This window comes from Triturus cristatus, chromosome 1_1 (assembly GCF_964204655.1).
Source record: "Triturus cristatus chromosome 1_1, aTriCri1.1, whole genome shotgun sequence".
NCBI classification, from domain to species: domain Eukaryota; kingdom Metazoa; phylum Chordata; class Amphibia; order Caudata; family Salamandridae; genus Triturus; species Triturus cristatus.
In genome coordinates this window covers 750683670-750709639 of record NC_140579.1, presented here as the reverse complement: position 1 = coordinate 750709639, position 25970 = coordinate 750683670, and positions in this window count along the sequence as shown.

The window sequence follows — 25970 nt, the reverse complement described above, 5'->3', positions numbered from 1 at the left end:
GGAAACGGCGCAAAACGCAACGGGGTCACATCTCAATTTCGCAGTGAAAAATGACCCTTTTTTGGCAAAATGACTAGCTGTAGTTTTTTAACCCTAGCTCTGCGGGCACCTCGGGCAACCTAGCAAACCTACACATTTTTGAAAACTAGACACCCAGGGGAATCCAGGATGGGGTGACTTGACTGCCTCCCACCAGGGTCTGTTACCCAGAATCCCATGCAAACCTAAAAAATTGTCCAAAAAAAACACATTTTCCCCACATTTCTGTAGTGGAAAGTTCCAGAATCTGCGTGGATCCACAAATTTCCACCCACCCCGCGTTCCACAAAGTCTTACAAGAAAAACGGTACCTCACTTGTGTGGGTCGGCCTAGTGCCCGTGACAGGAAACGGCGCAAAACGTAACGTGGTCACACCTCAATTTCGCAGTGAAAAATGACGCTTTTTTGGCAAAATGACTAGCTGTAGTTTTTGAACCCTAGCTCTGCGGGCACCTTGGGAAACCTAGCAAACCTATAAATTTTTGAAAACTAGACACCCAGGGGAATCCAGGATGGGGTGACTTAACTGCCTCCCACCAGAGTCTGTTACCCAGAATCCCTTGCAAACCTAAAAAATTGTCAAAAAAAATACATTTTCCCCACATTTCTGTAGTGGAAAGTTCCGGAATCTGCGTGGATCCACAAATTTCCACCCACCCCGCGTTTCCCAAAGTCTTACGAGAAAAACGGTACCTCACTTGTGTGGGTCGGCCTAGTGCCCACGACAGGAAACGGCTCAAAACGCAACGTGGTCACATCTCAATTTCGCAGTGAAAAATGACCCTTTTTTGGAAAAATGACTAGCTGTAGTTTTTGAACCCTAGCTCTGCGGGCACCTTTGGAAACCTAGCAAACCTATACATTTTTGAAAACTAGACACCCAGGGGAATCCAGTATGGGATGACTTTACTGCCTTCCACCAGGGTCTGTTACCCAGAATCCCTTGCAAACCTGAAACATTGTCAAAAAAAACACATTTTCCCCATATTTCTGTAGTGGAAAGTTCCGGAATCTGCGTGGATCCACAAATTTCCACCCACCCCGCGTTCCCCAAAGTCTTGCGAGAAAAACGGTACCTCACTTGTGTGGGTCGGACTAGTGCCCGCGACAGGAAACGGCGCAAAACGCAACGTGGTCACATCTCAATTTCGCAGTGAAAAATGACCCTTTTTTGGCAATATGACTAGCTTTAGTTTTTGAACCCTAGCTCTGCGGGCACCTTGGGAAACCTAGCAAACCTATACATTTTTGAAAACTAGACACCCAGGGGAATCCTGGATGGGGTGACTTGACTGCCTCCCACCAGGGTCTGTTACCCAGAATCCCTTGCAAACCTTAAAAATTGTCCAAAAAAACACATTTTCCCCACATTTCTGTAGTGGAAAGTTCCGGAATCTGCGTGGATCCACAAATTTCCACCCACCCCGCGTTCCCCAAAGTCTTACGAGAAAAACGGTACCTCACTTGTGTGGGTCGGCCTAGTGCCCGCGACAGGAAACGGCGCAAAACGCAACGTGGTCACACCTCAATTTCGCAGTGAAAAATGACCCTTTTTTGGCAAAATGACTAGCTGTAGTTTTTGAACCCTAGCTCTGCGGGCACCTTGGGAAACCGAGCAAACCTATACATTTTTGAAAACTAGACACCCAGGGGAATCCAGGATGGGGTGACTTGACTGCCTCCCACCAGGGTCTGTTACCCAGAATCCCTTGCAAACCTAAAAAATTGTCCAAAAAAACACATTTTCCCCACATTTCTGTAGTGGAAAGTTCCGGAATCTGCGTGGATCCACAAATTTCCACCCACCCCGCGTTCCCCAAAGTCTTACGAGAAAAACGGTACCTCACTTGTGTGGGTCGGCCTAGTGCCCGCGACAGGAAACGGCGCAAAACGCAACGTGGTCACATCTCAATTTCGCAGTGAAAAATGACCCTTTTTTGGCAAAAGGACTAGCTGTAGTTTTTGAACACTAGCTCTGCGGGCACCTTGGAAAACCTAGCAAACCTATACATTTTTGAAAACTAGACACCCAGGGGAATCCAGGATGGGGTGACTTTACTGCCTCCGACCAGGGTCTGTTACCCAGAATCCCTTGCAAACCTTAAAAATTGTCAAAAAAAACACATTTTCCCCATATTTCTGTGGTGGAAAGTTCCGGAATCTGTGTGGATCCACAAATTTCCACCCACCCCGCGTTCCCCAAAGTCTTACAAGAAAAATGGTACCTCACTTGTGTGGGTCAGCCTAGTGCCCACGACAGGAAACGGCGCAAAACGCAACGTGGTCACATCTCAATTTTGCAGTGAAAAATGACCCTTTTTTGGCAAAATAACTAGCTGTAGTTTTTCAACCCTAGCTCTGCGGGCACCTCGGGCAACCTAGCAAACCTACACATTTTTGAAAACTAGACACCCAGGGGAATCCAGGATGGGGTGACTTGACTGCCTCCCACCAGGGTCTGTTACCCAGAATCCCTTGCAAACCTAAAAAATTGTCAAAAAAACCACATTTTCCCAACATTTCTGTAGTGGAAAGTTCCGGAATCTGCGTGGATCCACAAATTTCCACCCACCCCGCGTTCCCCAAAGTCTTACGAGAAAAACGGTACCTCACTTGGGTGGGTCGGCCTAGTGCCCACGACAGGAAACGGCGAAAAAAGCAACGTGGTCACATCTCAATTTCGCAGTGAAAAATGACCCTTTTTTGGCAATATGACTAGCTGTAGTTTTTGAACCCTAGCTCTGCGGGCACCTTGGGAAACCAAGCAAACCTATACATTTTTGAGAACTAGACACCCAGGGGAATCCAGGATGGGGTGACTTGACTGCCTCCCACCAGAGTCTGTTACCCAGAATCCCTTCCAACCTAAAAAATTGTCTAAAAAAACACATTTTCCCCACATTTCTGAAGTGGAAAGTTCCGGAATCTGCGTGGAGCCACAAATTTCCACCCACCCCGCGTTCCCCAAAGTCTTGCGAGAAAAACGGTACCTCACTTGTGTGGGTCGGCCTAGTGCCCGTGACAGGAAACGGCACAAAACGCAACGTGGTCACATCTCAATTTCGCAGTGAAAAATGACCCTTTTTTGGCAATATGACTAGCTGTAGTTTTTGAACCCTAGCTCTGCGGGCACCTTGGGAAACCTAGCAAACCTATACATTTTTGAAAACTAGACACCCAGGGGAATCCTGGATAGGTTGACTTGACTGCCTCCCACCAGGGTCTGTTACCCAGAATCCCTTGCAAACCTTAAAAATTGTCCAAAAAAACACATTTTCCCCACATTTCTGTGGTAGAAAGTTCCGGAATCTGCGTGGATCCACAAATTTCCACCCACCCCGCGTTCCCCAAAGTCTTACAAGAAAAACGGTACCTCACTTGTGTGGGTCGGCCTAGTGCCTACAACAGGAAACGGCGCAAAATGCAACGTGGTCACATCTCAATTTCGCAGTGAAAAATGACCCTTTTTTGGCAAAATGACTAGCTGTAGTTTTTCAACCCTAGCTCTGCGGGCACCTCGGGCAACCTAGCAAACCTATACATTTTTGAAAACTAGACACCCAGGGGAATCCAGGATGGGGTGACTTGACTGCCTCCCACCAGGGTCTGTTACCCAGAATCCCTAGCAAACCTAAAAAATTGTCAAAAAAAACACATTTTCCCCACATTTCTGTAGTGGAAAGTTCCGGAATCTGCGTGGATCCACAAATTTCCACCCACCCCGCGTTCCCCAAAGTCTTTCAAGAAAAATGGTACCTCACTTGTGTGGGTCGGCCTAGTGCCCACGACAGGAAACGGCGCAAAACGCAACGTGGTCACATCTCAATTTTGCAGTGAAAAATGACCCTTTTTTGGCAAAATAACTAGCTGTAGTTTTTCAACCCTAGCTCTGCGGGCACCTCGGGCAACCTAGCAAACCTACACATTTTTGAAAACTAGACACCCAGGGGAATCCAGGATGGGGTGACTTGACTGCCTCCCACCAGGGTCTGTTACCCAGAATCCCTTCCAACCTAAAAAATTGTCTAAAAAAACACATTTTCCCCACATTTCTGAAGTGGAAAGTTCCGGAATCTGCATGGAGCCACAAATTTCCACCCACCCTGCGTTCCCCAAAGTCTTGGGAGAAAAACGGTACCTCACTTGTGTGGGTCGGCCTAGTGCCCGTGACAGGAAACGGCACAAAACGCAACGTGGTCACATCTCAATTTCGCAGTGAAAAATGACCCTTTTTTGGCAATATGACTAGCTGTAGTTTTTGAACCCTAGCTCTGCGGGCACCTTGGGAAACCTAGCAAACCTATACATTTTTGAAAACTAGACACCCAGGGGAATCCTGGATGGGTTGACTTGACTGCCTCCCACCAGGTTCTGTTACCCAGAATCCCTTGCAAACCTTAAAAATTGTCCAAAAAAACACATTTTCCCCACATTTCTGTGGTAGAAAGTTCCGGAATCTGCGTGGATCCACAAATTTCCACCCACCCCGCGTTCCCCAAAGTCTTACAAGAAAAACGGTACCTCACTTGTGTGGGTCGGCCTAGTGCCCACAACAGGAAACGGCGCAAAATGCAACGTGGTCACATCTCAATTTCGCAGTGAAAAATGACCCTTTTTTGGCAAAATGACTAGCTGTAGTTTTTCAACCCTAGCTCTGCGGGCACCTCGGGCAACCTAGCAAACCTATACATTTTTGAAAACTAGACACCCAGGGGAATCCAGGATGTGGTGACTTGACTGCCTCCCACCAGGGTCTGTTACCCAGAATCCCTTGCAAACCTAAAAAATTGTCAAAAAAAACACATTTTCCCCACATTTCTGTAGTGGAAAGTTCCGGAATCTGCGTGGATCCACAAATTTCCACCCACCCTGCGTTCCCCAAAGTCTTACGAGAAAAACGGTACCTCACTTGTGTGGGTCGGCCTAGTGCCCACAACAGGAAACGGCGCAAAATGCAACGTGGTCACATCTCAATTTCGCAGTGAAAAATGACCCTTTTTTGGCAAAATGACTAGCTGTAGTTTTTCAACCCTAGCTCTGCGGGCACCTCGGGCAACCTAGCAATCCTATACATTTTTGAAAACTAGACACCCAGGGGAATCCAGGATGGGGTGACTTGACTGCCTCCCAGCAGGGTCTGTTACCCAGAATCCCTTGCAAACCTAAAAAATTGTCAAAAAAAACACATTTTCCCCACATTTCTGTAGTGGAAAGTTCCGGAATCTGCGTGGATCCACAAATTTCCACCCACCCCGCGTTCCCCAAAGTCTTACAAGAAAAATGGTACCTCACTTGTGTGGGTCGGCCTAGTGCCCACGACAGGAAACGGCGCAAAACGCAACGTGGTCACATCTCAATTTTGCAGTGAAAAATGACCCTTTTTTGGCAAAATAACTAGCTGTAGTTTTTCAACCCTAGCTCTGCGGGCACCTCGGGCAACCTAGCAAACCTACACATTTTTAAAAACTAGACACCCAGGGGAATCCAGGATGGGGTGACTTGACTGCCTCCCACCAGGGTCTGTTACCCAGAATCCCTTGCAAACCTAAAAAATTGTCAAAAAAACCACATTTTCCCAACATTTCTGTAGTGGAAAGTTCCGGAATCTGCGTGGATCCACAAATTTCCACCTACCCCGCGTTCCCCAAAGTCTTACGAGAAAAACGGTACCTCACTTGGGTGGGTCGGCCTAGTGCCCACGACAGGAAACGGCGCAAAACGCAACGTGGTCACATCTCAATTTCGCAGTGAAAAATGACCCTTTTTTGGCAATATGACTAGCTGTAGTTTTTGAACCCTAGCTCTGCGGGCACCTTGGGAAACCTAGCAAACCTATACATTTTTGAGAACTAGACACCCAGGGGAATCCAGGATGGGGTGACTTGACTGCCTCCCACCAGGGTCTGTTACCCAGAATCCCTTGCAAACCTAAAAAATTGTCAAAAAAAACACATTTTCCCCACATTTCTGTAGTGGAAAGTTCCGGAATCTGCGTGGATCCACAAATTTCCACCCACCCTGCGTTCCCCAAAGTCTTACGAGAAAAACGGTACCTCACTTGTGTAGGTCGGCCTAGTGCCCGCGACAGGAAACGACGCAAAACGCAACGTGGTCACACCTCAATTTCGCAGTGAAAAATGACCCTTTTTTGGCAAAATGACTAGCTGTAGTTTTTGAACCCCAGCTCTGCGGGCACCTTGGGAAACCTAGCAAACCTATACATTTTTGAAAACTAGACACCCAGGGGAATCCAGGATGGGGTGACTTGACTGCCTCCCACCAGGGTCTGTTACCCAGAATCCCTTGCAAACCTAAAAAATTGTCCAAAAAAACACATTTTCCCCACATTTCTGTAGTGGAAAGTTCCGGAATCTGTGTGGATCCACAAATTTCCACCCACCCCGCGTTCCCCAAAGTCTTACGAGAAAAACGGTACCTCACTTGGGTGGGTCGGCCTAGTGCCCACGACAGGAAACGGCGAAAAAAGCAACGTGGTCACATCTCAATTTCGCAGTGAAAAATGACCCTTTTTTGGCAATATGACTAGCTGTAGTTTTTGAACCCTAGCTCTGCGGGCACCTTGGGAAACCTAGCAAACCTATACATTTTTGAGAACTAGACACCCAGGGGAATCCAGGATGGGGTGACTTGACTGCCTCCCACCAGAGTCTGTTACCCAGAATCCCTTCCAACCTAAAAAATTGTCTAAAAAAACACATTTTCCCCACATTTCTGAAGTGGAAAGTTCCGGAATCTGCGTGGAGCCACAAATTTCCACCCACCCCGCGTTCCCCAAAGTCTTGCGAGAAAAACGGTACCTCACTTGTGTGGGTCAGCCTAGTGCCCGTGACAGGAAACGGCACAAAACGCAACGTGGTCACATCTCAATTTCGCAGTGAAAAATGACCCTTTTTTGGCAATATGACTAGCTGTAGTTTTTGAACCCTAGCTCTGCGGGCACCTTGGGAAACCTAGCAAACCTATACATTTTTGAAAACTAGACACCCAGGGGAATCCTGGATAGGTTGACTTGACTGCCTCCCACCAGGGTCTGTTACCCAGAATCCCTTGCAAACCTTAAAAATTGTCCAAAAAAACACATTTTCCCCACATTTCTGTGGTAGAAAGTTCCGGAATCTGCGTGGATCCACAAATTTCCACCCACCCCGCGTTCCCCAAAGTCTTACAAGAAAAACGGTACCTCACTTGTGTGGGTCGGCCTAGTGCCTACAACAGGAAACGGCGCAAAATGCAACGTGGTCACATCTCAATTTCGCAGTGAAAAATGACCCTTTTTTGGCAAAATGACTAGCTGTAGTTTTTCAACCCTAGCTCTGCGGGCACCTCGGGCAACCTAGCAAACCTATACATTTTTGAAAACTAGACACCCAGGGGAATCCAGGATGGGGTGACTTGACTGCCTCCCACCAGGGTCTGTTACCCAGAATCCCTTGCAAACCTAAAAAATTGTCAAAAAAAACACATTTTCCCAACATTTCTGTAGTGGAAAGTTCCGTAATCTGCGTGGATCCACAAATTTCCATCCACCCCGCGTTCCCCAAAGTCTTACGAGAAAAACGGTACCTCACTTGGGTGGGTCGGCCTAGTGCCCACGACAGGAAACGGCGCAAAACGCAACGTGGTCACATCTCAATTTCGCAGTGAAAAATGACCCTTTTTTGGCAATATGACTAGCTGTAGTTTTTGAACCCTAGCTCTGCGGGCACCTTGGGAAACCTAGCAAACCTATACATTTTTGAGAACTAGACACCCAGGGGAATCCAGGATGGGGTGACTTGACTGCCTCCCACCAGAGTCTGTTACCCAGAATCCCTTCCAACCTAAAAAATTGTCTAAAAAAACACATTTTCCCCACATTTCTGAAGTGGAAAGTTCCGGAATCTGCGTGGAGCCACAAATTTCCACCCACCCCGCGTTCCCCAAAGTCTTGCGAGAAAAACGGTACCTCACTTGTGTGGGTCGGCCTAGTGCCCGTGACAGGAAACGGCACAAAACGCAACGTGGTCACATCTCAATTTCGCAGTGAAAAATGACCCTTTTTTGGCAATATGACTAGCTGTAGTTTTTGAACCCTAGCTCTGCGGGCACCTTGGGAAACCTAGCAAACCTATACATTTTTGAAAACTAGACACCCAGGGGAATCCTGGATGGGTTGACTTGACTGCCTCCCACCAGGTTCTGTTACCCAGAATCCCTTGCAAACCTTAAAAATTGTCCAAAAAAACACATTTTCCCCACATTTCTGTGGTAGAAAGTTCCGGAATCTGCGTGGATCCACAAATTTCCACCCACCCCGCGTTCCCCAAAGTCTTACAAGAAAAACGGTACCTCACTTGTGTGGGTCGGCCTAGTGCCCACAACAGGAAACGGCGCAAAATGCAACGTGGTCACATCTCAATTTCGCAGTGAAAAATGACCCTTTTTTGGCAAAATGACTAGCTGTAGTTTTTCAACCCTAGCTCTGCGGGCACCTCGGGCAACCTAGCAAACCTATACATTTTTGAAAACTAGACACCCAGGGGAATCCAGGATGTGGTGACTTGACTGCCTCCCACCAGGGTCTGTTACCCAGAATCCCTTGCAAACCTAAAAAATTGTCAAAAAAAACACATTTTCCCCACATTTCTGTAGTGGAAAGTTCCGGAATCTGCGTGGATCCACAAATTTCCACCCACCCCGCGTTCCCCAAAGTCTTACAAGAAAAATGGTACCTCACTTGTGTGGGTCGGCCTAGTGCCCACGACAGGAAACGGCGCAAAACGCAACGTGGTCACATCTCAATTTTGCAGTGAAAAATGACCCTTTTTTGGCAAAATAACTAGCTGTAGTTTTTCAACCCTAGCTCTGCGGGCACCTCGGGCAATGTGAGAAGTTGGCCTGGTATATGCTGTTCACTAGTTCTAGTGACCACCTTGTACCATGCCAAGCAACCCTTATGGTGTGGTTGTAAGTCAACCTTTTCGGACTAGCTGCCCTAGTGGTAGCGTAGGCTAAGCAGTCTTTGAGGCTAAACTCGTGATGCGTGTTAAGCAAGCTGTTTTACCAATAGTAACCCCCTTTTATACCAATGAAAGGACACCACACAGATATATATTCAAAATATATATGTATTTATTTCTCAAAGTAACCCCTAGTCTCTTTATGAGCACAGGAGCACAAATCGTCAAACAAGATTATCACAGAATACACAGAAGTTGCACTTCATATGGATAGGCCCTGGTGGCCACTCGAACCATATACTAAAATAGTGGTATAAGTACCACGAACAGAAAAGGGAAAAGGCCTAGGGCCTCTAGAATCGCTGGGCCTACAAGGAGCTAACGTCAGTTAGTGACCAAGAGGTCCACGGGTGGCGTGTGCAGAGCAAATAGTCACACGCGTGCTCCCATAGGTTTCAATGGGTGCGTAAAAAGTACAAAGTTACTGCAAAAGGAATCTTCCGGATGACCTAGGAACTTAAGATTTGGAACACAGGCACTAGAGATGTAATACCACACTTGGGCACCGGAGTGCCAGCTTTACCTCACCCACAGGAAGCGGGTGCATAGGCCTCGAAGTGCGTCGGGTTTCTTCTATCTGTTCCGTGGGGCCTGTAGACAAAAGTGCTGCAGGCGGTCGGTCGGGAAGAGATGCAGTGGATCCAAGAGTGGATCGGAGATGTTGAAGACCTGTAAGCAGAGGGGACAGTGTTCACAGTCACTAGCCAGTGACCAGCGTGGCACCAGGTGGGTACCAGGCGATGTCGGGTGCAAACAGGAAGGAAGGTGTAGCTTGACTCCGCAGCCACGTGGTCCCTGAAGGTCGACGACGTCCAGGAGTCGAGTCACGAGCTGTCCCACGCAGGCTCTCGCTGTCGGCGGTGTCGGCGACTTGATCGAAGCAAACAAGCCTTGGCAAAAGCAATTGTTGTAGGCAAGGAGTTTAAGCTGATGGTTCTGACCAGCAAGGTCAGAGGAACTGCTCCTTTGGAGGGGAGCAAGGGCCAGTCTGGAGCAACCAGACCAGCGGTGTTTGTCGTAGATTTCGTCGCCAAGATGGCCACTAGCCAGCGGGCCAGCAACCGGTTAGGCGCGTCGAGTGGCAAAATGCAGAAGGGCCCCACGCAGATCGTGGAGATGCTGGAGGGCTCACCTTTGGTGCAGATGCTGCTCGAGGGTTGGGCTTCTCAGGACCCAAAGCACAACTTGGAGGGAGCCTCGGTTGTTGCACTGGTCAGCTTGTCGTAGTCGTTTCAAGATGGCTGGCTCCACGTGTCTCGGTGCCTCCACGGGTCTCCTCTTTGCAGGGACTGTGGATCGGGCGGTGAGAGGTCTGGAGGTCCAGGTCTTGTCAGTCTCTGGGCTCGGGCTCCGGCGGGAGGCGGCGGCAAAGCAGACGTTGATTCGCTGGATGGTGCTTGCGTTAGCAAGGTGGTCACTCCCTGACCACAGGGGAGATTGGCTTCAGTCCTCTGTGCAGCAGAGCGTCGAAGTTCCCGTCTTCTTCTTAGTTTTAAGTTGATTCCAGGATGTCTGAAGTCTTAGGACACAGCTCCTACCTTTATTCGGATTCTAGGGGCCGGACTACCTGCTAGGTCCCTCCCTATGGGTGGGACCAGGAAGGGGGGTGGTTACACCCCCAATCCTTTGTCCAGCTCGCCCCAGGCCCGGGACTGGTGTGCCCCAGGACCGGTTTGAACTGGCATATGCACCGAGGCTCCTTGTGAGCCACAGGCATGTCTGGTTTCTTTCAAGCCCTACCTGACCAATACACAAAATCCTGTCTGGGGTGGTGCACGCACCTCCCCTGGCAGGAAACCCTTTGTCCACACCTCCCAAGCTGGAAGGACTCCCAGCAGCAGGAGGGCAGACTTGTGTCTGTGGTGGCAGCATCCATTTTGTGGAGCTGAGGCTATGTCTGATTTTACCCGGGTTTCAGGCACTGTACATGTTGTGTCCCTCTAGAAGGGTGGAATGCTAACCCCGTCGCCAGAATTGGCGAGGGGTTAGTATTCCAATTCGTATGACACCTTACTCGACATGTTTTGATAAAGCCAAACCAAAGATAGCATTTAACCGCGAGGTTCATAATGCACTTAAGAGTATATGGTATGACGATATCTGGAAACAGTAGAAGGAAGTTGTTCCGACCACTGCAGACAGGCTCAGCTCATGCCAGAGCACCATCTCACATGGAACCAAGCACTCTGCCTTCAGGATTGTTAAGGCCTGCCATAGGAGTGACTTATAGGTTACCAGGTGTCCCATTTAAGGTTAGGTATAGGTATACTACACCTAAGTAAGAGGTGATTACACCAACTTACCCCAGCTGAGTGATCAGCCAGTTGTGTCAAATTGTTAGGCCAAGCCTGGGGTGGCATAATACATGCTGCAGCCCTTGGCAGGCCTTGGGTACACCAATGCCCTGGGTACCTAGTGTACACTGGTACAGGGGCTGACAGGGTGATCCACTTCCAATTGGTTATGCACCTAGGGTGCATAGTTTTAATTTAGTAGAGAGAACAGCAGGCTGGGGGTCTGATTGGCAGGCCCACAGCCTCAATATGTCAAAAACCAGTGAAGCAAAAAGCAAAAATTTGGGGTGACCATAGGATAGCAGACCCTACTCTCCTACACAACCCCCCCCCAAACGCTGGGACATTAAACTAGCCTTGACCAGTCTCGTCTTCATGTCCTAAGTGGAAGTACCTGGAGAGACCATCTGCATTCCCATGGTCAGTACCTGGCCGGTGCTCCACTGTAAAGTCCATCCCCTGTAGGGAAATGGACCACCTAAGCAGTTTGGGGTTTTCACCCTTCATCTGATTTAGCCACAAGAGGGGCTTATGGTCGGTCTGAATCTTGAAGTGAGTGCCAAACAAGTATGGCCTCAGCTTCTTCAGGGCCCACACCACAGCAAAGGCCTCCCTCTCAATAGCTGACCAATTCTTCTCTCTGGGGGTCAACCTTCTGCTAATAAAAGCAATGGGTTGGTCTTGACCATCTACATTAAGTTGTGACAGCACAGCTCCCACACCCAACTCAGAAGCATCTGTTTGGACAATAAACTCTTTGGAGTAGTCAGGACTTTTCAGGATAGGTGCAGAGCACATGGCCTCCTTCAGGTCATCAAATGCCTTTTGACAGCTTACTGTCCACTGAACCTTTTTGGGCATCTTCTTGGATGTCAGATCATTAAGAGGAGTCACAATGGACCCATAGTTCTTAACAAACTTCCTGTAGTACCCAGTCAAGCCCAAGAAAGCTCGAACTTGAGTCTGGGTGGTTGGAGGGGACCAGTCCTTGATGGATTGTATCTTACTCTCCAGTGGTTGAACTTGGCCTCCACCTACAAGGTGGCCCAAATATACAACCTTACTCTGCCCTATCTGGCACTTAGTAGCCTTGATAGTGAGGCCTGCCCTTTGCAGAGCCTCAAGAGCCTTCTTCAGGTGGATCAGGTGATCCTCCCAGGTGGAGCTAAAGACAGCAATGTCATCAAGATATGCTGCGCAAAAGTCATCCAACCCAGTAAGGACTTGGTTCACCAGCCTTTGGAAGGTGGCAGGTGCATTCTTCAGACCAAAGGGCATCACCACAAACTGGTAGTGCCCACCTGGGGTTGAGAATGCTGTTTTGGCCTTAGACTCTTCAGCTAATCTGATTTGCCAATAGCCAGCTGTCAAGTCAAATGTGCTCAAAAACTTTGCAGAAGCTAGTTTGTCTATGAGCTCATCTGCCCTTGGAATAGGGTGTGCATCTGTCCTGGTGACAGCATTGAGTCCTCTGTAATCCACACAGAACCTCATCTCTCTCTTGCCATCTTTGGTGTGAGGTTTGGGGACCAGAACCACTGGGCTAGCCCAGGGGCTCTCTGAGGGTTCAATGACACCTAATTCCAGCATTTTATGTACCTCAGCCTTTATACAGTCCCTGACGTGGTCAGGTTGTCTGTAAAGTTTGTTCTTTACAGGCAGACTGTCACCAGTGTCCACAACATGGGTACACCAGTCAGTTTGACTAGGTATCAAGGAAAACATATGTGAAAATGATTGTAGAACCTGTCTACATTCAGTCTGCTGATGGGCAGTGAGGTTGCCTCCAAGGGTCACTCCTTCAACTGAGCCATCTTCAGGGTTCTGAGACAACAGGTCTGGGAGAGGGTCACTCTCTTCCTCCTGTCCCTCATCTGTAGCCATGAGCAAGCCCATGTCTGCCCTGTCAACATATGCTTTAAGCCTGTTAACATGGAGTACCCTGTGGGGACTCCTGGGAGTTCCTAGGTCGACCAAGTAGGTGACCTCTCCCTTCTTTTCCAGGATTGTATGGGGTCCAGACCATTTGTCTTGGAGTGCTGCTGGGGCCACTGGCTCCAACACCCATACCTTCTGTCCTGGCTGAAACTCAACCAAGACAGCCTTTTGGTCATGCCAAGCTTTCTGTAAGGCCTGGCTTGCCTCAAGGTTTTTGGATGCCTTCTCCATATACTCAGCCATCCTGGAGCGGAGACCAAGTACATAGTCCACTATGTCTAGCTTAGGCTTTTTGAGAGGTAACTCCCAGCCTTCCTTCACCAAACACAGTGGGCCTCTCACAGGGTGCCCAAACAACAATTCAAAGGGGCTGTAGCCAACTCCTTTTTGTGGGACCTCTCTGTAAGCAAACAGAAGGCAGGGTAGAAGGATGTCCCATCTTCGCCTGAGCTTTTCAGGTAATCCTTTGATCATACCCTTTAGGGTCTTGTTGAATCTCTCAACAAGCCCATTGCATTGTGGGTGATAAGGGGTGGTGAACTTGTAGTTGACACCACATTCCTTCCACATAGCTGTTAAGTATCCTGACATAAAGTTGGTACCTCTGTCAGATACTACCTCCTTAGGAAACCCCACTCTGGAGAATACTCCCAGCAGGGCCCTGGCCACAACAGGAGCTGTAGTGGTCCTAAGGGGAATTGCCTCTGGATACCTGGTGGCATGATCCACTACCACCAGTATAAATCTGTGCCCAGATGCAGTGGGAGGATCCATGGGACCCACTATGTCTATTCCCACTCTTTCAAAGGGAACCCCCACCACAGGTAGTGGTATCAGGGGGGCCTTTGTTGTGCCACCTGATTTGCCACTGGCTTGGCAGGTAACACAGGAGCGACAAAACTCCTTTGTATCTTCATTCATATGAGGCCAGTGAAAGTGAGGGACAAGTCTGTCCCAGGTCTTGTTCTGGCCTAGGTGTCCTGCTAAAGGAATATCATGGGCCAAGGTAAGAAGGAAGCCCCTAAATTGCAGAGGTATAACCAACCTCCTGGTTGCACCAGGCTTGGGGTCTCTAGCCTCTGAATAAAGGAGCCCTTCATCCCAATACACTTTATGGGTACCTTGAGCATTCCCAGCAGCCTCAGCAGCAGCCAGCTGTCTGAGGGGTTCAAGAGAGGGACAGGATAACTGAGCCTGCCTCAAGTCAGCCCTTGAAGGTCCCCCTGTCCCCAGAAACTCAACCTGGTCAGGTTCAAGCTCTTCAGGGACAGTTCTTTCAGGGTCCTCTAGATCAGCTTCCTGGGAAGGCTGATCATCACTCTGAGGCAGGGGGGAAGGCACAGCCTTGACCCTCCTGTTCTTCTTCTTGGTAGGTGCTTGGTCCATTGTTCCAGGATCCAAGACCTGTGGTTCAGTGAGGCACTTTTTGGCCTGTGACCTGGTCACAGCAAGGACATGTGATGATATACCTAACATCTCTGCATGAGTCCTGTACTCCACTTCTGACCATAGAGAACTCTCTAGGTCATTGCCCAACAAACATTCTACTGGGAGGTCTGCACTAACCACAACCCTTTTGAGGCCAGTTACCCCTCCCCATGAGAAGTTAACAACTGCCACACTATGTGAAGTAGTGGCATTGCTGGCATTGGTCACCAGGTAGTTCTCACCTGGTATGTACTGTCCAGGGTCCACAAAGCCTGGGGTCACCATAGTGACACTGGCACATGTGTCCCTGTAGGCTTGAGCCACTTTGTCATTAATTAAAGGAGTCTGTCTGTACTTGCTCAGGTTACTGGGGCTCACAGTCAGGGACAAATCAATGTCCCCATCACAGATCAAGACTGCCTGTGTCAGGGTTCTGTCTAAGTCAGAATCTCCTTCAGTTCCCATAGTGATTCCCACTACACCCTTTGTCTGGGGACCAACACTGCTAACAGTAGTACTGGGAGCAGGTGCCTTAGGGGCAACAGTGTTGGGGGCTCCACCCTTTTTGCAATCACTAGTCCAGTGAGTTGTATTCTTGCAATGATTGCACCAGGGTTTCTTTTGACCTTCTTTCTTCTTTTTGGACTGTTGGGACCCACCCTCCTTAGTAGTAGTTTGGGGCCCTGTTGAAGACTTCTGGTCTTTAGGTTTCTGATCTCCACCCTTTTGGTCTGTTTTCTTCTGATCACCCCCTTGGCCCTGGTTCTGGTTCTTTTGCTTAACCCTGGTTCTGACCCATTTGTCTGCCTTCTTTCCCAATTCTTGGGGAGAGGTCAGATCAGAGTCAACCAAGTGTTGATGCAGTTGCTGGTTTTGACAGTTATTTAAAATCTGTTCTCTCATCATCAAATTATACAATCCTGTAAAATCAGATACCTTACTTCCCAGCAACCAACCCTCCAAAGCCTTAGTGGCACATTCAATGTATTCAGACCAGTCCTGAGTCTGTGTCTTTTGGGTGTCTCTGAACATTAACCTGTACTGCTCAGTGGTTAAGCCTAACCCATCAACTAGAACACTCTTCAGGACTCTGTAGTTTCTGACATCCTCTTCTCTAACAGTGAGGAGTCTGTCTCTGCCTCTTCCCTCAAAGGAGAGCCAGAGGATTGCTGCCCACTGGTCTTCAGGAACCTGCTGTACTTTGCAGGCCCTCTCAAGAGCAGTTATCCACTTGTGGATGTCATCCCCACTTTTGTAGGGGGGCACAACCTTAGACAGGTTTCTATTATCGAAAACCCTATCTTTGTCCTTAGGGACAATGCTGCCACCAGTGGGTATAGACCCACTCTCTTTATGCTGTCTAGCCTTGCTAAGTTTCTCTTCCATCAGGGCTACTTCTAGCTCCTGCTTCCTGATCCTCAGCTGGGCTTCTTGCATCTTGGCCTCATGTTCCCTCCTCTGAGGGGTGGTCATCCTTCTCCTGGAGTGACCTTGAGAGCCTCTAGAGCCATGGGAAGCATTGGAGTCACCTGAGCGATTCCTTTGCCTTCCAAGCCCTGTGTTAAGTCCACTGGGGAGATCCAGTGGGGTGAACCCACTGTCAGTCCCCAATAGCCTTAGTTTAGCTGGGCCAAGTATAACACTTGGCACTGGGCTAGTTCTCCCTTCATCCTCACTACTGTCAGTATCCTTTTCACTCTCATCCTCTGTGGTAGGCATCCCATCTAAGGGGTGACTATTGGGAAGGGGTACTTCAGTGGCATCTTCAGAAGGGGGGCCTCCTGTTCCTGTCCCTAAGGGGGCTAACTGGGAAGCTTTCCTGAGCTCTTTTTGATTTTCATCTTCTTGCAAGAGCTCTCTGAGCAAAGCAGAGGTAGGGTTCTTGGGCTGTTTAAGGCCTCTAAGAGTTGCCAGCTGCCTGAGCTCATTTTGATTAAGGGTAGCATAGATGGATGGTGCCCTCGGGGGGTCACTCTCAACAGAGATGGGTACAGTGGACCCCTCTGCCCCAGCCATTGCTCTTAAGTGTGGGTGGATGTGTTGCAATCTACCTACACTTGGGTTTACCTACTAAACCTATCTAGTAGTTGTAGTCAGGGTGTGCTACTCCCTTTGCTCTACAACAACTAAGTTCAGTAGAACTTAAGTATATCTAATCTTGTTTTATATGTACCTACAGGTACCTATGTGATCTTTCAATTGGTAACCAAGAGATTACAATGGTAAAACACAGCAAGCTCAAATCCAACCGCTGCTCACCAATGTGAGAAGTTGGCCTGGTATATGCTGTTCACTAGTTCTAGTGACCACCTTGTACCATGCCAAGCAACCCTTATGGTGTGGTTGTAAGTCAACCTTTTCGGACTAGCTGCCCTAGTGGTAGCGTAGGCTAAGCAGTCTTTGAGGCTAAACTCGTGATGCGTGTTAAGCAAGCTGTTTTACCAATAGTAACCCCCTTTTATACCAATGAAAGGACACCACACAGATATATATTCAAAATATATATGTATTTATTTCTCAAAGTAACCCCTAGTCTCTTTATGAGCACAGGAGCACAAATCGTCAAACAAGATTATCACAGAATACACAGAAGTTGCACTTCATATGGATAGGCCCTGGTGGCCACTCGAACCATATACTAAAATAGTGGTATAAGTACCACGAACAGAAAAGGGAAAAGGCCTAGGGCCTCTAGAATCGCTGGGCCTACAAGGAGCTAACGTCAGTTAGTGACCAGGAGGTCCACGGGTGGCGTGTGCAGAGCAAATAGTCACACGCGTGCTCCCATAGGTTTCAATGGGTGCGTAAAAAGTACAAAGTTACTGCAAAAGGAATCTTCCGGATGACCTAGGAACTTAAGATTTGGAACACAGGCACTAGAGATGTAATACCACACTTGGGCACCGGAGTGCCAGCTTTACCTCACCCACAGGAAGCGGGTGCATAGGCCTCGAAGTGCGTCGGGTTTCTTCTATCTGTTCCGTGGGGCCTGTAGACAAAAGTGCTGCAGGCGGTCGGTCGGGAAGAGATGCAGTGGATCCAAGAGTGGATCGGAGATGTTGAAGACCTGTAAGCAGAGGGGACAGTGTTCACAGTCACTAGCCAGTGACCAGCGTGGCACCAGGTGGGTACCAGGCGATGTCGGGTGCAAACAGGAAGGAAGGTGTAGCTTGACTCCGCAGCCACGTGGTCCCTGAAGGTCGACGACGTCCAGGAGTCGAGTCACGAGCTGTCCCACGCAGGCTCTCGCTGTCGGCGGTGTCGGCGACTTGATCGAAGCAAACAAGCCTTGGCAAAAGCAATTGTTGTAGGCAAGGAGTTTAAGCTGATGGTTCTGACCAGCAAGGTCAGAGGAACTGCTCCTTTGGAGGGGAGCAAGGGCCAGTCTGGAGCAACCAGACCAGCGGTGTTTGTCGTAGATTTCGTCGCCAAGATGGCCACTAGCCAGCGGGCCAGCAACCGGTTAGGCGCGTCGAGTGGCAAAATGCAGAAGGGCCCCACGCAGATCGTGGAGATGCTGGAGGGCTCACCTTTGGTGCAGATGCTGCTCGAGGGTTGGGCTTCTCCGGACCCAAAGCACAACTTGGAGGGAGCCTCGGTTGTTGCACTGGTCAGCTTGTCGTAGTCGTTTCAAGATGGCTGGCTCCACGTGTCTCGGTGCCTCCACGGGTCTCCTCTTTGCAGGGACTGTGGATCGGGCGGTGAGAGGTCTGGAGGTCCAGGTCTTGTCAGTCTCTGGGCTCGGGCTCCGGCGGGAGGCGGCGGCAAAGCAGACGTTGATTCGCTGGATGGTGCTTGCGTTAGCAAGGTGGTCACTCCCTGACCACAGGGGAGATTGGCTTCAGTCCTCTGTGCAGCAGAGCGTCGAAGTTCCCGTCTTCTTCTTAGTTTTAAGTTGATTCCAGGATGTCTGAAGTCTTAGGACACAGCTCCTACCTTTATTCGGATTCTAGGGGCCGGACTACCTGCTAGGTCCCTCCCTATGGGTGGGACCAGGAAGGGGGGTGGTTACACCCCCAATCCTTTGTCCAGCTCGCCCCAGGCCCGGGACTGGTGTGCCCCAGGACCGGTTTGAACTGGCATATGCACCGAGGCTCCTTGTGAGCCACAGGCATGTCTGGTTTCTTTCAAGCCCTACCTGACCAATACACAAAATCCTGTCTGGGGTGGTGCACGCACCTCCCCTGGCAGGAAACCCTTTGTCCACACCTCCCAAGCTGGAAGGACTCCCAGCAGCAGGAGGGCAGACTTGTGTCTGTGGTGGCAGCATCCATTTTGTGGAGCTGAGGCTATGTCTGATTTTACCCGGGTTTCAGGCACTGTACATGTCGTGTCCCTCTAGAAGGGTGGAATGCTAACCCCGTCGCCAGAATTGGCGAGGGGTTAGTATTCCAATTCGTATGACACCTTACTCGACATGTTTTGATAAAGCCAAACCAAAGATAGCATTTAACCGCGAGGTTCATAATGCACTTAAGAGTATATGGTATGACGATATCTGGAAACAGTAGAAGGAAGTTGTTCCGACCACTGCAGACAGGCTCAGCTCATGCCAGAGCACCATCTCACATGGAACCAAGCACTCTGCCTTCAGGATTGTTAAGGCCTGCCATAGGAGTGACTTATAGGTTACCAGGTGTCCCATTTAAGGTTAGGTATAGGTATACTACACCTAAGTAAGAGGTGATTACACCAACTTACCCCAGCTGAGTGATCAGCCAGTTGTGTCAAATTGTTAGGCCAAGCCTGGGGTGGCATAATACATGCTGCAGCCCTTGGCAGGCCTTGGGTACACCAATGCCCTGGGTACCTAGTGTACACTGGTACAGGGGCTGACAGGGTGATCCACTTCCAATTGGTTATGCACCTAGGGTGCATAGTTTTAATTTAGTAGAGAGAACAGCAGGCTGGGGGTCTGATTGGCAGGCCCACAGCCTCAATATGTCAAAAACCAGTGAAGCAAAAAGCAAAAATTTGGGGTGACCATAGGATAGCAGACCCTACTCTCCTACAGGCAACCTAGCAAACCTACACATTTTTGAAAACTAGACACCCAGGGGAATCCAGGATGGGGTGACTTGACTGCCTCCCACCAGGGTCTGTTACCCAGAATCCCTTGCAAACCTAAAAAATTGTCAAAAAACCACATTTTCCCAACATTTCTGTAGTGGAAAGTTCCGGAATCTGCGTGGATCCACAAATTTCCACCTACCCCGCGTTCCCCAAAGTCTTACGAGAAAAACGGTACCTCACTTGGGTGGGTCGGCCTAGTGCCCACGACAGGAAACGGCGCAAAACGCAACGTGGTCACATCTCAATTTCGCAGTGAAAAATGACCCTTTTTTGGCAATATGACTAGCTGTAGTTTTTGAACCCTAGCTCTGCGGGCACCTTGGGAAACCTAGCAAACCTATACATTTTTGAGAACTAGACACCCAGGGGAATCCAGGATGGGGTGACTTGACTGCCTCCCACCAGGGTCTGTTACCCAGAATCCCTTGCAAACCTAAAAAATTGTCAAAAAAAACACATTTTCCCCACATTTCTGTAGTGGAAAGTTCCGGAATCTGCGTGGATCCACAAATTTCCACCCACCCTGCGTTCCCCAAAGTCTTACGAGAAAAACGGTACCTCACTTGTGTAGGTCGGCCTAGTGCCCGCGACAGGAAACGGCGCAAAACGCAACGTGGTCACACCTCAATTTCGCAGTGAAAAATGACCCTTTTTTGGCAAAATGACTAGCTGTAGTTTTTGAACCCCAGCTCTGCGGGCACCTTGGGAAACCTAGCAAACCTATACATTTTTGAAAACTAGACACCCAGGGGAATCCAGGATGGGGTGACTTGACTGCCTCCCACCAGGGTCTGTTACCCAGAATCCCTTGCAAACCTAAAAAATTGTCCAAAAAAACACATTTTCCCCACATTTCTGTAGTGGAAAGTTCCGGAATCTGTGTGGATCCACAAATTTCCACCCACCCCGCGTTCCCCAAAGTCTTACGAGAAAAACGGTACCTCACTTGTGTGGGTCGGCCTAGTGCCCGCGACAGGAAACGTCGCAAAACGCAACGTGGTCACATCTCAATTTCGCAGTGAAAAATGACCCTTTTTTGGCAAAAGGACTAGCTGTAGTTTTTGAACACTAGCTCTGCGGGCACCTTGGAAAACCTAGCAAACCTATACATTTTTGAAAACTAGACACCCAGGGGAATCCAGGATGGGGTGACTTTACTGCCTCCGACCAGGGTCTGTTACCAAGAATCCCTTGCAAACCTTAAAAATTGTCAAAAAAAACAAATTTTCCCCACATTTCTGTGGTGGAAAGTTCCGGAATCTGCGTGGATCCACAAATTTCCACCCACCCCGCGTTCCCCAAAGTCTTACAAGAAAAACGGTACCTCACTTGTGTGGGTCGGCCTAGTGCCCACGACAGGAAACGGCGCAAAACGCAACGTGGTCACATCTCAATTTCGCAGTGAAAAATGACCCTTTTTTGGCAAAATGACTAGCTGTAGTTTTTCAACCCTAGCTCTGTGGGCACCTCGGGCAACCTAGCAAACCTACACATTTTTGAAAACTAGACACCCAGGGGAATTCAGGAAGGGGTGACTTGACTGCCTCCCACCAGGGTCTGTTACCCAGAATCCCTTGCAAACCTAAAAAATTGTCAAAAAAAACACATTTTCCCAACATTTCTGTAGTGGAAAGTTCCGGAATCTGCGTGGATCCACAAATTTCCACCCACCCCGCGTTCCCCAAAGTCTTACGAGAAAAACGGTACCTCACTTGTGTGGGTCGGCCTAGTGCCCACGACAGGAAACGGCGCAAAACGCAAAGTGGTCACATCTCAATTTCGCAGTGAAAAATGACCCTTTTTTGGCAAAACGACTAGCTGTAGTTTTTGAACCCTAGCTCTGCGGGCACCTTGGGAAACCTAGCAAACCTATACATTTTTTAAAACTAGACACCCAGGGGAATCCAGGATGGGGTGACTTGACTGCCTCCCACCAGGGTCTGTTACCCAGAATCCCTTGCAAACCTAAAAAATTGTCCAAAAAAACACATTTTCCCCACATTTCTGTGGTGGAAAGTTCCGGAATCTGCGTGGATCCACAAATTTCCACCCACCCCGTGTTCCCCAAAGTCTTACGAGAAAAACGGTACCTCACTTGTGTGGGTCGGCCTAGTGCCCGCGACAGGAAACGGCGCAAAACGCAACGTGGTCACATCTCAATTTCGCAGTGAAAAATGACCCTTTTTTGGCAAAAGGACTAGCTGTAGTTTTTGAACACTAGCTCTGCGGGCACCTTGGGAAACCTAGCAAACCTATACATTTTTGAAAACTAGACACCCAGGGGAATCCAGTATGGGGTGACTTTACTGCCTCCCACCAGGGTCTGTTACCCAGAATCCCTTCCAACCTAAAAATTGTCTAAAAAAACACATTTTCCCCACATTTCTGAAGTGGAAAGTTCCGAAATCTGCGTGGAGCCACAAATTTCCACCCACCCCGCGTTCCCCAAAGTCTTGCGAGAAAAACGGTACGTCACTTGTGTGGGTCGGCCTAGTGCCCGCGAGAGGAAACGGCGCAAAACGCAACGTGGTCACATCTCAATTTCGCAGTGAAAAATGACCCTTTTTTGGCAAAATGACTAGCTGTAGTTTTTGAACCCTAGCTCTGCGGGCACCTTGGGAAACCTAGCAAACCTATACATTTTTGAAAACTAGACAGCCAGGGGAATCCAGGATGGGGTGACTTGACTGCCTCCCACCAGGGTCTGTTACCCAGAATCCCTTGCAAACCTAAAAAATTGTCCAAGAAAACACATTTTCCCCACATTTCTGTGGTGGAAAGTTCCGGAATCTGCGTGGATACACAAATTTCCACCCACCCCGCGTTCCCCAAAGTCTTACAAGAAAAACGGTACCTCACTTGTGTGGGTCGGCCTAGTGCCCACGACAGGAAACGGCGCAAAACGCAACGGGGTCACATCTCAATTTCGCAGTGAAAAATGACCCTTGTTTGGCAAAATGACTAGCTGTAGTTTTTTAACCCTAGCTCTGCGGGCACCTCGGGCAACCTAGCAAACCTACACATTTTTGAAAACTAGACACCCAGGGGAATCAAGGATGGGGTGACTTGACTGCCTCCCACCAGGGTCTGTTACCCAGAATCCCTTGCAAACCTAAAAAATTGTCCAAAAAAAACACATTTTCCCCACATTTCTGTAGTGGAAAGTTCCGGAATCTGCGTGGATCCACAAATTTCCACCCACCCCGCGTTTCCCAAAGTCTTACGAGAAAAACAGTACCTCACTTGTGTGGGTCGGCCTAGTGCCCACGACAGGAAACGGCTCAAAACGCAACGTGGTCACATCTCAATTTCGCAGTGAAAAATGACCCTTTTTTGGAAAAATGACTAGCTGTAGTTTTTGAACCCTAGCTCTGCGGGCACCTTTGGAAACCTAGCAAACCTATACATTTTTGAAAACTAGACACCCAGGGGAATCCAGTATGGGGTGACTTTACTGCCTTCCACCAGGGTCTGTTACCCAGAATCCCTTGCAAACCTGAAACATTGTCAAAAAAAACACATTTTCCCCACATTTCTGTAGTGGAAAGTTCCGGAATCTGCGTGGATCCACAAATTTCCACCCACCCCGCGTTCCCCAAAGTCTTACAAGAAAAACGGTACCTCACTTGTGTGGGTCGGCCTAGTGCCCACGACAGGAAACGGCGCAAAATGCAACGTGGTCACATCTCAATTTCGCAGTGAAAAATGACCCTTTTTTGGCAAAATGACTAGCTGTAGTTTTTCAACCCTAGCTCTGCGGGCACCTCGGGCAACCTAGCAAACCTACACATTTTTGAAAACTAGACACCCAGGGGAATCCAGGATGGGGTGACTTGACTGCCTCCCACCAGGGTCTGTTACCCAGAATCCCTTGCAAACCTAAAAAATTGTCCAAAAAACACATTTTCCCCACATTTCTGTAGTGGAAAGTTCCGGAATCTGCGTGGATCCACAAATTTCCACCCACCCCGCGTTCCCCAAAGTCTTACGAGAAAAACGGTACCTCACTTGTGTGGGTCGGCCTAGTGCCCGCGACAGGAAACGGCGCAAAACGCAACGTGGTCACACCTCAATTTCGCAGTGAAAAATGACCCTTTTTTGGCAAAATGACTAGCTGTAGTTTTTGAACCCTAGCTCTGCGGGCACCTTGGGAAACCTAGCAAACCTATACATTTTTGAAAACTAGACACCCAGGGGAATCCAGGATGGGGTGACTTGACTGCCTCCCACCAGGGTCTGTTACCCAGAATCCCTTGCAAACCTAAAAAATTATCCAAAAAAACACATTTTCCCCACATTTCTGTAGTGGGAAGTTCCGGAATCTGCGTGGATCCACAAATTTCCACCCACCCCGCGTTCCCCAAAGTCTTACGAGAAAAACGGTACCTCACTTGTGTGGGTCGGCCTAGTGCCCGCGACAGGAAACGGCGCAAAACGCAACGTGGTCACATCTCAATTTCGCAGTGAAAAATGACCCTTTTTTGGCAAAAGGACTAGCTGTAGTTTTTGAACCCTAGCTCTGCGGGCACCTTGGGAAACCTAGCAAACCTATACATTTTTGAAAACTAGACACCCAGGGGAATCCAGGATGGGGTGACTTTACTGCCTCCGACCAGGGTCTGTTACCCAGATTCCCTTGCAAACCTTAAAAATTGTCAAAAAAAACACATTTTCCCCACATTTCTGTGGTGGAAAGTTCCGGAATCTGCGTGGATCCACAAATTTCCACCCACCCCGCGTTCCCCAAAGTCTTACAAGAAAAACGGTACCTCACTTGTGTGGGTCGGCCTAGTGCCCACGACAGGAAACGGCGCAAAACGCAACATGGTCACATCTCAATTTTGCAGTGAAAAATGACCCTTTTTTGGCAAAATGACTAGCTGTAGTTTTTCAACCCTAGCTCTGCGGGCACCTTGGGCAACCTAGCAAACCTACACATTTTTGAAAACTAGACACCCAGGGGAATCCAGGATGGGGTGACTTGACTGCCTCCCACCAGGGTCTGTTACCCAGAATCCCTTGCAAACCTAAAAAATTGTCAAAAAAACACATTTTCCCCACATTTCTGAAGTGGAAAGTTCCGGAATCTGCGTGGAGCCACAAATTTCCACCCACCCCGCGTTCCCCAAAGTCTTGCGAGAAAAACGGTACCTCACTTGTGTAGGTCGGCCTAGTGCCCGTGACAGGAAACGGCACAAAACGCAACGTGGTCACATCTCAATTTCGCAGTGAAAAATGACCCTTTTTTGGCAATATGACTAGCTGTAGTTTTTGAACCCTAGCTCTGCGGGCACCTTGGGAAACCTAGCAAACCTATACATTTTTGAAAACTAGACACCCAGTGGAATCCAGGATGGGGTGACTTTACTGCCTCCGACCAGGGTCTGTTACCAAGAATCCCTTGCAAACCTTAAAAATTGTCAAAAAAACCAAATTTTCCCCACATTTCTGTGGTGGAAAGTTCCGGAATCTGCGTGGATCCACAAATTTCCACCCACCCCGCGTTCCCCAAAGTCTTACGAGAAAAATGGTACCTCACTTGTGTGGGTCGGCCTAGTGCCCACGACAGGAAACGGCGCAAAACGCAACGTGGTCACATCTCAATTTCGCAGTGAAAAATGACCCTTTTTTGGCAAAACGACTAGCTGTAGTTTTTGAACCCTAGCTCTGCGGGCACCTTAGGAAACCTAGCAAACCTATACATTTTTGAAAACTAGACACCCAGGGGAATCCAGGATGGGGTGACTTGACTGCCTCCCACCAGGGTCTGTTACCCAGAATCCCTTGCAAACCTAAAAAATTGTCAAAAAAAACACATTTTCCCCACATTTCTGTGGTGGAAAGTTACGGAATCTGTGTGGATCCACAAATTTCCACCCACCCCGTGTTCCCCAAAGTCTTACGAGAAAAACGGTACCTCACTTGTGTGGGTCGGCCTAGTGCCCGCGACAGGAAACGGCGCAAAACGCAACGTGGTCACATCTCAATTTCGCAGTGAAAAATGACCCTTTTTTGGCAAAAGGACTAGCTGTAGTTTTTGAACACTAGCTCTGCGGGCACCTTGGGAAACCTAGCAAACCTTTACATTTTTGAAAACTAGACACCCAGGGGAATCCAGTATGGGGTGACTTTACTGCCTCCCACCAGGGTCTGTTACCCAGAATCCCTTCCAACCTA